General features: G+C 42.2%; 1 pseudogene; it reads right to left on the reverse strand.

Annotated features, from left to right (window-relative positions):
* Positions 1–13,413: 13,413 nt before the first annotated feature.
* On the reverse strand, positions 13,414–13,857 carry LOC149274182 (pulmonary surfactant-associated protein A pseudogene; annotated as a pseudogene).
* Between the last annotated feature and the right edge of the window lie 1,097 nt (positions 13,858–14,954).

Genomic DNA, 14,954 nt, shown 5'->3' on the forward strand with positions numbered 1-14,954 from the left:
AGGAATCAATAGAAATAATCAGCAATGCAAAAAAGCTCCGTTAGGCACAATAACTGAGCACTGAGTGATACTCAGTGCTGGTTTTTAAAGCTACCACCAGGGGTCGCCCCGCCTCTGTGCGTAACGTCGTTGACGCGCGTTCCCCGCCTTCTCCATTCAGGAATCCACAAAGAGAGGTGGGGGAGCGCGCGCCTATACACAGACGGAGAAGCAGCCGATGGAGCAGCAGTGAGGACGGCAGCGGCGTGGGAACTGGTGCCTGCCATTGGCGGGTACTCAGGTGAGTCGCTTCGTTGGGGTCCTTGCTGAGGACCCTGACACATCATCACTAGGCACAGGCAGAATCTTCATGCCTTTGTGACATCATCACTAGGCACAGCCAGAATCTTCAAATCTCTGTGACAGTATTACAAAGCACAGCTGAGAGCTTCAAATGTCTTTCTGATCATCACTAGACACATCCAGAATCTTCACCACTTTGTGACATCATCACCTATACCTTAAAAGAGAAGTCTGATGGAATTGTGTTTTCTTTAATCATAATTATAAATGTCACCCCCATTAATGTATTATATTATTACACAAACAAGGGGGTTTCTTTCTCATGGATCCAATAAAGTGCATAAAGGTATCTTGTTTAAATGCTCTTTATTATATCTACAGCTTTCTATCACCAACAAATATATATTTCTATAAGCTTTATATACACACACATCTATACATATACAGATGTATGACGCTGGCTTCTGTACCAGCATGATGTCATCACCTGGGCGGGGCTGGCAGGTACATGAAAAGACAGTTGACGGTTGTTTTTCTTTGTAACCGTTAGCAGACAGTATAATAAAAGCATCAGTTACGTATTGGAATGGTCATTGCATCATTACGTCATAACACACATACACATATATTATATATATATACACATACTCATAGATACACATACAGATATATATACACACATAATTACACATACAGATATATTATATATACACACACATAGATACACATACAGATATATTATATATACACATACAGATATATTATATATACACACACATATAGATACACATACAGACCTATTATATATACACACACATAATTACACATACAGATATATTATATATACACACATAGATACACATACATATATATTATATATACACACATAGATACACATACAGATATATATACACACACATAGATACACATACAGATATATTATATACACACACATAATTACACATACAGATTTATTATATACACACACAAAATTACACATACAGATTTATTATATACACACACACATAGATACACATACATATATATTATATATACACACATATAGATACACATACAGATATATTATATACACACACATAGATACACATACAGATATATTATATATACACACATAGATACACATACAGATATATTATATATACACACATAGATACACATACAGATATATTATATATACACACACATAGATACACATACAGATATATTATATACACACACATAGATACACATACAGATATATTATATATACACACACATAGATACACATACAGATATATTATATACAGACACCAAAGGTGTTTGATGGGGTTGAGGTCAGGGCTCTGTGTAGCCAGTTACGTTACTCCTCACCAAACTCATCCAACCATGTTTGCTTTGTGAGCTGAGAGACATTCATGCTGGAATAGAAAAGGGTCTTTCCCAAACTGTCCCCACAAAGTTGGAATCAAACAATTGTCTAAAATGTCTTTGAATGCTGTATCATTAACATTGCCCTTTGCTGGAAAACGGCCCCAGAACATTATCCCTCCCCCATCAAACTTTACAGTAGGCACTTTGCATTTCGGTTCTCCTGACAACCCAACCCAAATCCGTCCATCAAACCTCACCCAAAAGTGATTTGTCACTCCAGAGAACACGAATAGTAATCCTCGGCTAGTGTGGAGCTGCTTGGCCATGGGGTCCCATTTCATAAAGCACAGACACACAGCGTTTGTGCTGATGTTCCTTCCAGAGGCAGATTAGAACTCTGAATTGAGCAATGCTACAGAGTACAGGCAATTTGTACAAGCTTCAGCACTCCGCAGCCCCGCTCTGTGAGTGTACGTGGTCTACTTGTCCTGTTAACACCAACCCTCCCCTTTCCAGTCCCAAGTAGATCAGAGTTGCCTGCATGGACACTCTGACCAAAACATTCAGCGTGGCCTAGCCCTCTAACCAGGAGAGTCTATCAGCACTTCTGTTTTCCTTGTTAAACCACCTGGCTTCATTGCAAAAGTCTACCATTGTTCCTAGAAATCCAGCCAGACCAGGGCGTTGTTGCCGGTGTGCCAAGCTGCCGGGAAGGTTCATATTCACCATCAGTAAATGTGTAAGGGGAGTAGCCTGGTGCTGATGTTGTCTGCATAATCCCTGGAATTGTGTTATGTGTTAACCATGCGAATCATTTCTAGTTTCCTGTGTTTTGTCAGTATCCCCTATATAAACTCTGCCCAGTCCCAACAAAGTGTCCTCTTGCATCCTGACTGGTGTGCCGTGACTGATGGTATGGTTCTTTATGAGATCCTTCTTCCCCGGTATAGCACATTTACTCTGAGAACCCAGAGTGACTACCAATCTTGTTGCCTGCTTTGGCAAAGGGTAGGTGGTAGCGACAGCGCTGGTTACACTGTGGCAGTGGTGGGATCTCGTATTAATGAAATGTAACTAATATCAATCCCCCTCCTCCACACCTTTATATCATGTTATCTGTTCCCTATGTTTCCCATACACCTCTCACTGCATTCACTGGATATAAGAGTGAAAGATCTAGCTTACAGCTGCACCATTCAGCAATGGCTGAGATTCTGGAGACTCCTGAGCTGAGCCATGAAAGAGCAGGTAACAGAGCATGGGGTCTCTATTGGCTGATTTTTGGACTGTAGGAGAACTGTCTGCATGCGTGGCGCTTTAACACTATAATTACCGTATTGTCCGGCGTATAAGACAACTGGCCGTATAAGACGACCGCCAACTTTTCCAGTTAAAATATAGAGTTTGGGCTATACTCGCCGTATAAGACTACCCCTCTTCCAACGCACACCAAATAAAAATTAAAAAACATCAGATTTGATTTCAATATGGTAATTTTAATTCAAACTTATGACATGCAGCAAAAACTGTCACTTATAAACATAAGGCTGTTTGTCATCAAACAGTGCAAGTGGAGTAAACTTTTCCTAATTCACTCTAAAGCTGAAAGGAAGGATAAGACAATAAACCCATGGGAGCTGCCATGCTGTCAACCAAACTGGACAACTAAGCTGTCAACCAAACTGGAACTGATGATGATAGGAGGAAGAAAACAAACAATAGAGTGCCGGGCAAGTCCCTGGCGAGTCAGCAACGCCCATCATAACTGCAAGCTATTTTTACAGGTTTTGCTGGCGTGACGGTTTCCCTTTAAAAGCCTTCAAAATCCTGCTGTTCGTCATCTGATATCACAAGTACATCAACGACATCTTGTGATACATCTGTAAAGCAGTCATCGTATGGATCGAATTCCGTATCAGATAGTGTGGTCTCAGCTTCGGCTTCCTCTTCATCTTGCCACAAGTAGTCGTCCTCCATACCATCTAATGAATTTGATATGCCACACTTCTTGAAAGACTTGATTACTGTTTCTGCATCAATATCATTCCAGGCTTTTATGACAAACTTGCACAAAACATCCAACTGTGGAGCACGCATGTTTCCTCCTTTTGTGAATGACTTTTCGCCGCTAACCATCCGTTCATTCCACTGTTCTCGAATGCGATGTTTAAATGGCTTGTTTAGGCACACATCCAGTGGCAATGTCAATTGACGATGTCAATCCTGCAGGAATAACTGCCACATCTGTGTTTATTCTTGTAAGCCTTTCCTTGGTGCTGGGAGTTAAATGAGCCCTGAACATATCCCACACCAGTAGACTACGTCTTTGAATAAGTCCACCTGGTCGCCTGCTCCATACATTATCAAGCCATAGCTTTACCCCTTCTTCATCCATCCAGCCTTCTTCATTCACATGTACAAAACAACCAACAGGGAACTTGAGTTTCGGCATTGTTTTTCTTTTAAAAATAATCATTGGTCTCAGTTTGGCGCCATCAGCTGTGCATACTAGTACCACTGTAAAACTGGACTTCTCATGTCCTGTTGTTTTAATTAACATTGGTTTTTCACCTTTTTGATGGACAGTTTTATTTCCAACCATATCAAAATTCATTGGAGTTTCATCCATATTTCCAATACTACTTAACGCATAGCCATGTTTAGTGCGCTGTTGTATTACGTATCGATGGAAACTATTTTTTTTGCTTTCAAGATCTGCAGGTAATTTTTGTGCAATTTTCGTCTTTTGCCTCAGTTCCATATTATGCCTTCCCAAGAATCTAGTACACCAGGATACAGTGGCCTTAAATCTGTTGCTGTGATCTGGGTTAGATTTGGCCCACTGAAGTGCAAACATATTTTATTTCGTGTCACTACATAACCGTTTTGGCGATGCTCATTCACCATGTCTGCTACATGTTTTTCAAGTTCTGGCCAATGTGGGGTGCCTCTTCTTAATGCACACCTACCCCTTGGCATATTCTTTAATGCTTTTTCATTTGCTTTCCAGTCCCGAACCTTCTTTTCTGTTACTCCATATTGTCTTGCAGCAGCGCAATTATTCTGTTCCATGGCAAAGTTTACAACTTTAAGTTTGAAACTGGCTTCATATTTCTTTCTTCTTTTTGGTGGAGCCATGATGGGGTCTTGACTGTTGGACATTTGTATACTGTACTATATGTACTGGTGCTGCACTGTATGAACTGGCACAGATACTGGTACTGTACTGTATCTACCCAGTATACAACAACCAGCCAATCACTGGTAAGGTACATCGCTTGCCGTGATTGGCTGGTTGTTGTATACTGGGTACATACAGTACAGCACCAGTATCTGTACCAGTTCATACAGTACAGCACCAGTACATACAGTATACAAATGTCCAACAGTCAAGACCCCATCATGGCTCCAAGAAGAAAGAAATAGGAAGCCAGTTTCAAACTTAAAGTTGTAAACAACCAGCCAGTCACGGCAAGCGATGTACCTTACCGGTGATTGGCTGGTTGTTGTCCTCCTGAGGACCGCAGTGCAGCGGCGCAGGCGCGCATGTGCAGGATCTGAGAGGCAGAGAAGGAGGTAATAGGATACAGGGACGGGCCAGACGGATGAAAGAGGCGTGTATTTCTGGGCACCGCGCCGCAGATTCTCTTCAGATTCTCCAGTCCGGCTCGGTAAGTTTTAGTACCCGGTGTATAAGACGACCCCCGACTTTTGAGAAGATTTTCACGGGTTAAAAAGTCGCCGCCAGAAAATACGGTATGCTAATGGCTGCACCATGGCTTTCTGTTTCAGTTTGGGGTATAAATACGAGCTATAGCTCAGCTCTGAGGGGGCTTTCTGTGCCGTAGGATTGGGTCAGACACAAGACTTTGTATGTCTCACTCTGCTGTATGTTCTTATGTCTGAGCAAATCCTACTGTACAGAGACTTAAGCTACAGCTCCAGTGTTATCTCCCCAGCCGAGTCATATTGATATCCACACTGTGATCAGTTACTGGGACCATTTTGCAGAAACAGGGCCCAGTTATTCCAGGGGGGTCCATAACAGCTGCCCTTTGAGCCAGCAGAAACTACGACCAGGCCTGCCACTTTAGAAGACCCGGACGACCCCTGCAATTACTTCTGCACTGGCTGGCACCTTACCTCTGTGTTGCTGTCTTGTACCGCACAGAGGAAGTAGAAACGCAGTAGGGTCATGTTAAGTTATGTCACGTCACGTGACCCTGCTGGGTTCCTGGTTCCCCAGGTGGTAAAAGAGAACTTGTGGGAGAGCAACGCAAAGATGGCACATAGAGGCTGTTTGGGGTAAAGATGACACAGGGAAGCTGTTTAGGGCAAAGATAACACAGGGAGGCTGTTTGTCGTAAAGATGACACAGGGAAGCTGTTTAGGGTAAAGATAACACAGGGAGGCTGTTTGTCGTAAAGATGGCACAGGGAGGCTGTTTAGGCCACAGATTGCACAGGGAGGCTGTTTGGGGCAAAGATAGCACAGGCAGGCTGTTTGGGGATGAAGATGGCAAGACCTATGCGTCCAATCTTTGGAGTATGTAACCTGTTATCTATGTCTGTAATTTAGGGTTGCCATGCATTATTTATTTGATCTAAACCTTCACTGCTGAGTTTGCTTATGATTTGTCAGTTGATCTATACCTGCAATGCTGTTTTGTGTGTTATTTATTAACACCTTCAAACACAAGGTTTATATGTCTTATTCATTTGATCTATGTGACGGACTCGTCCCTTCAGGCACACCGCTGTGGATATTATACAGCCCAACCACCCGTTCCCCTGGAACCCAGTTTCTATGTTTACCCCTTTTTCCTATTGCCCAGAAGCTGCCCTCTGCCGCCCACACCGCCAGGCCCAGTACCAGGACATACAGGTTTTACTTTTAGAACTGCTGGGCGGCTAGAATAGCCTCCTGCCCCACTATGTGTACCAGACAGGATTATCTCCACAGGGTGCCCAGCCAGGGCTCCAGCCTGACTATCGGTGGAAGATATCAGAGGCTAATCCCGTTATCTCCCCTATTGTTCCTGGGAGAACTGAATCCCCCATCTTAAGGGGGCGGTTATGTTACTCAGACGTCTCATTCTGTGTGTTGATGTGATTATATGGATATATATACCTGTGTCTGTGTCCAATAAAGTGTTCTTAATGTTATACCCTACTCTGAGTCTCGGCTAGTGACTGGGGAACCGGGGAAAGTGTGTGGTGTCCCAGGCTAAGGGAGCACAAGACAGCGGAGGTAGTCGGTCGGACTAGCCAGCTCCGTGACAATCTATACCGGCAATTCTGTGTTTCCATTTTTTTGTTGGTATGATCTATACATGAGCTACATTAGGAAAGAAAAAAAGTGTGGCACAGTGAAAGAGGGGACAAAGGGACATTAGGGGTGATTAATGGGGGGACGACAAACTCTTATTTCGATTAAAGAAATGTATCTCCATGGTCTCTAATTTCTATTTTTGTCTATAGCACAGGCAGGCTGTTTGGGGAGAAGATTGGGCAATCCTATACATCCAGTCTGGATTCTGGGCATGTCCTGTGGATGTATTCTCCGTGCCAGAGCTGGCCTTTGAGGTGAGTGACCTGTGATCTATGTCTGCAATTTGGGTTACCATGCATTATAGATTTGCCCTAAACCTTCAATGCTGAGTTTGCTTGTGATTTTTCAGTTGATCTATACCTGCATCATACCTGTTTCATGTGTTACTTATTAATACATTCAAACACAAGGTTTGTATTTCTTTTTCATTTCATCTATACCTGCAGTGCTGTGTTTTAATTTGTTGTTTATTTTCTCAATACGTGAATTAAATGAGGAAAGAAAAGAGCATTTGGCACAGTGAAGGACAAATCAAAACTGGGGATGATAGGAGGGTGTCGACGAATTGCTATTTTGATTAAAGAAATAAATCTCCGTGGTCTCTGTTTTTAGTTTTATATCAGGCATGGGTTTTTTGTATATTTGAGTCAGGACCTCGGATAAGATAAGGACCTGGACTGTCTGGGATGTCTGAAGAGACAGAGGGCGAGTGCCTGGAGCAGGGCAGGAAAAGGGACAGCTATTGGGTGGTGCGGCAGTTCTGTGAAGCCACCGATGCACTACAAACACACATAACAGAATTTCCAATGCTATTTACAGTTTATTAACAGATATACATAGCAGTGTAAATAGTGGCAGAAAATCCAGAAAAACTGCCATACTTTCTGTGCTTTGGATGGTTCTGGATTACTGAGCGGATGACTGGAACAGCCTCTCAGCAGAATACAACAACCAAAATGAAACATGCACAGAGAAGATATTTTTCATCCATCTATTCTCAAAATCCATTTTCCTCTGAACAGTCAGAACTGTTTGATGATCCAAACAGTGCAGTGCAACAGCAGTGGCACATCGTCGTCATGGTGTCCGTCAGACAAAGCAGGACTCTGGATGTCAGGGAGTCGCTTTCAGAAGACGTTTCAGAAGACGTTTGAGAAGATGTTTTCAATGTCTCTGCCTGGGAAGTCTTGCTTGATGATTCCCCTCTGTCTAAGCTCATTAAGGTTTCTTTAGGAAGCTTTTGAAGATGTCCCTCCAGAGGTTCCTGAGATTTAACAGGTTCCTCTCTGGGTAACGCATCCTTATTTTCCTTCCGAAGCCCACTCTGTGGTTTGAGATGCACCCGACTGTCTGTGCTGGCTGAGTGCTCCACAGGGAGATCTCGTAGATGTTTCTTCAGAGGGCTAGGCTGCTGAGATATAGCAGGTTTACCTCTGGATGATTTATGTCTCTCCTGTACACGTTCATCATTGAGTTTGGGAGGAGAAGGAATCTCCGAGCCACTTCGAATCATCTCCCGCATGTGGGTATTAGGAGACTGGGATGTTTTCATCAGTCCTACCCGTGAAGTCTTGCGTGAAGATTGACCGCTGTCTAAGCTCTTTAAGCTTTCTCCAGGCAGCTTTTGAAGATGTTCATCCTGAGCGGAAGGCTCCTGAGACATGACAGGTTCCTCTCTGGGTAACGCATCCCTATTTTTCTTCCCACGCCCACTCTGTTGTTTGAGATGCACCCCACTGTCTGTGCTGGTTGAGGGCTCCACAGGTAGATCTCGTAGATGTTTCTTCAGAGGGCTAGGCTGCTGAGATATAGCAGGTTTACCTCTGGATGATTTATGTCTCTCCTGTACACGTTCATCATTGAGTTTGGGAGGAGAAGGAATCTCCGAGCCACTTCGAATCATCTCCCGCATGTGGGTATTAGGAGACTGGGATGTTTTCATCAGTCCTACCCGTGAAGTCTTGCGTGAAGATTGACCGCTGTCTAAGCTCTTTAAGCTTTCTCCAGGCAGCTTTTGAAGATGTTCATCCTGAGCGGAAGGCTCCTGAGACATGACAGGTTCCTCTCTGGGTAACGCATCCCTATTTTTCTTCCCACGCCCACTCTGTTGTTTGAGATGCACCCCACTGTCTGTGCTTGTTGAGGGCTCCACAGGGAGATCTCGTAGATGTTTCTTCAGAGGGTAAGGCTGCTGAGATATAGCAGGTTTACCTCTGGATGATTTATGCCTCAATTTCCTCCTGCTCTCCCGTACTCGTTCATCATTGGGGTTGGGTTGTTCTCTGCTGATGGAACGTGTTTCTGGAGGGGAAGGTATCTCAGGGGGCACTACAGTTGCATTTATAGAGTTCTGGACCAGAATTGGTCGATCTGAGCAACTTCGAAGCGTCTCCAGCATGTGGCTATGAATACGTTCCCCCGTCTCGGGATCCAAGAATGGGGTTGGGTGGAACCTCATATGTGTCTTGCGTGAAGATTCACGGCTGTCTAAGCTCCTTAAGCTTTCCCTAGGGAGATTTTGAAGATGTTCCTCCAGAGGGGAAGGCTCCTGAGACATAACAGGTTCCTCTCTGGGTAACTCATCCCCATTTTTCTTCTTCCCACGCCCACTCTGTTGTTTCAGAAGCACCCCACTGTCTGCGCTGGTTGAGGGCTCCACAGGCAGATCTCGTAGGTGTTTCTTCAGAGGGGTAGGCTGCTGAGATATAGCAGGTTTACCTCTGGATGATTTATGTCTCTCCTGTACGCGTTCATAATTGAGGTTGGGAGGAGAAGGAGTATCCGAGCCACTTCGAATTATCTCCCGCATGTGGATATTAAAAAATTCCCATGTCTCGGGATCCAGCTTTATCTGTTCAGGAGCTTCAGGAACTTCCTGTGAGAACGCTGGGATATTTCCCTCCACGTCTCTGGTTTTCGTCTCTGACATTTTGTTACCTTTGGCTTCCGCTTCACCAAGGTGAGTAAAATCGTCAGATGTCAGGGTGGGTGACGGGTCACTGGTTTGAGAAGACCGGGATGTTTTTAACAGTCCCGCCTTTGAAGTCTTGCGGCTGTCTAAGCTTTTTACATGCTCTCTTGGGAACTTTTGAAGATGTTCCTCCAGAGGGGAAGGCTCCTGAGATATAACAGGTTCCTCTCTGGGTAACGCATCCCTATTTTTCTTCCCACGCCCACTCTGTTGTTTGAGAAGCTCCCCACTGTCTGCGCTGGTTGAGGGCTCCACAGGGAGATCTCGTAGAGGTTTCTTCAGAGGGTTAGGCTGCTGAGATATAGCAGGTTTACCTCTAGATAGTCTCAATATCTCCCCACTCTGGGTCAGTAAAGCTAGTCTTCGGTTGAGGATCCCCAGTTTCTCCTGTACATGTTCATCATTGAGGTTGGGAGGAGAAGGAATCTCCGAGCCACTTCGAATCATCTCCCGCATGTGGGTATTAAAACATTCCCTCGTCTCGGGATCCAGCTTTAGCTGTTCTTTAGCTTTAGGAACTTCCTGTGAGAACGCTGGGATTTTCTTGCGTGAAGATTCACCGCTGTCTAAGCTCTTTAAGCTTTCCCTAGGGAGCTTTTGAAGATGTTCCTCCAGAGGGGAAGGCTCCTGAGATATAACAGGTTCCTCTCTGGGTAACGCATCCCTATTTTTCTTCCCACGCCCACTCTGTTGTTTGAGAAGCTCCCCACTGTCTGTGCTGGTTGAGGGCTCCACAGGGAGATCTCGTAGCGGTTTCTTCAGAGGGTAAGGCTGCTGAGATATAGCAGGTTTACCTCTGGATGATTTATGCCTCAATTTCTCCCCACTCTGCTGCTGTAAAGTTGGTCTTCGGGGGAGGGTCTCCAGTGTCTCCTGTATAGCAGGTTTACCTCTGGATGATTTACGTCTCTCCTGTACGCGTTCATCATTGAGGTTGGGAGGAGAAGGAATCTCCGAGCCACTTCGAATCATCTCCCTCAAGTGGTTATTAAGAAATTCCCTCATCTCGGGATCCAGCTTTATCTGTTCAGGAGCTTCAGGAACTTCCTGTGAGAACGCTGGGATATTTCCCTCCACGTCTCTGTTTGTCATCTCTGACATAATGTTGTCTTTGGCTTCTACTTCACCAAGGTGAGTAAAATCGTCGCAGACGTTTTGTACGTCGTGTGATACACGGCCAACTCTATAAAGAAAGAAACAATGAATTCAGGATGTTGGTTCTCCATAGACAATAATGCTACACATGGGCACGGCCGATCTAGCAGCAACTCTATCAATATAGAGGCTCACAAATAATGAAATTCAAATTTCTTGCCCAAAAAGCAGCTGCCTTGGAAGCGAGATTCAATACAAAATACAAAGAAAGGTGAGGTATGTACAAATAAAAGGTGAGAGGGGCCGGCACATTTTTCTCTTGCTCTATGACCTTAAACCTTCATTGACTCCCCAGCCTTAAGTTCAGGGTGATGTGACTTACCTGTGAGTATCCATGTGTCTGTCTTACTCTCAGAATGTTGTGTTCATATAGCCTGTGCCCCATTGTGACATCATAGCTTCACATGTCATTGTGAAATCATCACTAGGCACAGGCAGAATCTTCATGCCTTTGTGACATCATCACTAGGCACAGCCAGAATCTTCAAATCTCTGTGACAGTATTACAAAGCACAGCTGAGAGCTTCAAATGTCTTTCTGATCATCACTAGACACATCCAGAATCTTCACCACTTTGTGACATCATCACCTATACCTTAAAAGAGAAGTCTGATGGAATTGTGTTTTCTTTAATCATAATTATAAATGTCACCCCCATTAATGTATTATATTATTACACAAACAAGGGGGTTTCTTTCTCATGGATCCAATAAAGTGCATAAAGGTATCTTGTTTAAATGCTCTTTATTATATCTACAGATTTCTATCACCAACAAATATATATTTCTATAAGCTTTATATACACACACATCTATACATATACAGATGTATGACGCTGGCTTCTGTACGAGCATGATGTCATCACCTGGGCGGGGCTGGCAGGTACATGAAAAGACAGTTGACGGTTGTTTTTCTTTGTAACCGTTAGCAGACAGTATAATAAAAGCATCAGTTACGTATTGGAATGGTCATTGCATCATTACGTCATAACACACATACACATATATTATATATATATATCCACATACTCATATATACACATACAGATATATATACACACACATAATTACACATACAGATATATTATATATACACACATAGATACACATACAGATATATTATATATACACACACATAATTACACATACAGATATATTATATATACACACACATATAGATACACATACAGACCTATTATATATACACACACATAATTACACATACAGATATATTATATATACACACATAGATACACATACATATATATTATATATACACACATAGATACACATACAGATATATTATATATACACACACATAGATACACATACAGATATATTATATACACACACATAATTACACATACAGATATATTATATACACACACATAGATACACATACAGATATATTATATACACACACATATAGATACACATACAGATATATTATATACACACACAAAATTACACATACAGATTTATTATATACACACACACATATAGATACACATACAGATATATTATATATACACACATATAGATACACATACAGATATATTATATACACACACACATAGATACACATACAGATATATTATATATACACACACATAGATACACATACAGATATATTATATACACACACATAGATACACATACAGATATATTATATACACACACATAGATACACATACAGATATATTATATACACACACATAGATACACATACAGATATATTATATATACACATATAGATACACATACAGATATATTTTATACACACAGATAGATACACATACAGATATATTATATATACACACACATAGATACACATACAGATATATTATATACACACACATAGATACACATACAGATATATTATATACACACACATAGATACACATACAGATATATTATATATACACATATAGATACACATACAGATATATTATATACACACACATAGATACACATACAGATATATTATATACACACACATAGATACACATACAGATATATTATATATACACACACATAGATACACATACAGATATATTATATATACACACACATAGATACACATACAGATATATTATATACACACACATAGATACACATACAGACATATTTTATACACACACATAGATACACATACATGTGGTTGTGCACCATGATGGAGATAACAGTAATATGTTGATTAGATGATGGTAGAGGCTGTGAAGTTCTCCTTTATATTGTTAATGTAACAACGATATAATCTTATTAAAACCTTAATGTTTTAAATTTAAACTAATAATGTAGTCATCACAATGAAAATTCACACAAGACTATGTTCCTAGCGCCACAGGGCCGGTCGTTCCACTGTCCGATTTCCATCATCTCAGCGCAGTTCTCACCCCTTTTTCCATCCGGTTGTTTCGGGTACCAGTTTTTATACCCAATTTTGTTCCCATTGAGATAAACAAAAACCCCTTCATCTTTAATGTCATTGATGCCAAGGAACACTCTCCTGTTAAAGGCTTTCGTAATCTGGGAGATGGCCGCGTTCTCGGCGCTGGTTTGGGGAGTCGGCAGCGTCCCCTGGAACTGTTCACAGTTGGCTTTTGCAGTCGCGTAATCAGCTTCCTTTCTGTTGCTCATGTATACTTTGTTCCCAGAGGAGATCGCTCCAGCTTCGAAGTAGAGAACTGCCAAACAGGACGAAACTATTTTAATATCCTCAAAGAAAACACTGTGAAGGTCAAACATCGGTGGGTTTCTCCAGAAGAAGCCTTGGGCTGTGCATAGCCAAAACAGATAATTTAACTGTTTAACGTTATTTAGGTCCTTCTCTCAGGAGAAACCAGCCAACATTGACCTTTCATAATGTATCGTTTATTAAACGAAGAGATATTTCAACTGATGATTTGGTTAAAAAAAAACCTTTGGATAAAATATTCTTGGAAAGAACATCTGAATTGTTATGACATTTAGGAACGGAACCAGTCAGAGTTAACTGCCAACCAAGGGCCATAGCAGGAGGATGGACCATGTGGTCAAGACAATCCAGAACAAGTCATACCAGAGAGCAGAAAGACCAGGACAATTTGGGTTAGGATACCAGAGAGCATATAATAATGATGATGTCAGAATAAGACTACATGGTTTCTGGGTCTCAGGTGGGTCCTGAAGCATCAAACTTACCCTTCTGGAGGGATGCCAGCTTCTTCTCTAGAGCAGAAACCCTGCTCTCCAAATTTGTAACTTTTGTGTTCATGTTCGTATCTGCAATGGGCGCAATTCAAAATTAGTTTTGTTGATGGACCAAACAGAATCATGGATAGTGTTTAATAAACTCCAAGGTGACCTTCTGATGTACGTTGAGAAGGTCCTGGCTTTTCAGAGAGCCAACGCAGAACACGGCACGCAGGAGTCAGCGCCTTTTATATGAGCAGTTATTGATTATTCGCGGTATTTCATTGGACTTTTGACTTTTTCCTACGCTTATAGGATTCACGTTGTTGACTTTATAAAGGGGGCCCCCTGGACCTATAGGAAAGGGGGATCATGACTGCTGGCCCATGCATGGTGGTTTAGTAAGCTTCCTTTCATTGGTGGGTAGCTGCAACAATGTTGCAGCTATTAGGGTTTATAGGAAGGTGAAGAGGTGACTCTTACCTCTTTTTCCTGTACCAACAGCAGCTTCCAGACGTTCCTCTCCCGCCCGCCCCCTTTTTGGTCGTGTATAATTTTGTTGTATTGTGTATATTGTTTTGTTTTCTTTCCTGTTTGTTTTCTTCATTGTCACAGCAGCGGTCTGGGTCCCCTGGCCAGCGCGGTAATTTCAGGCAACCTGGATCATTTGC

The sequence above is a fragment of the Sceloporus occidentalis genome, unplaced genomic scaffold (assembly GCF_023333645.1).
Source record: "Sceloporus occidentalis isolate IW3139 unplaced genomic scaffold, rSceOcc1.0.p SCAF_344, whole genome shotgun sequence".
NCBI classification, from domain to species: Eukaryota; Metazoa; Chordata; class Lepidosauria; order Squamata; family Phrynosomatidae; genus Sceloporus; species Sceloporus occidentalis.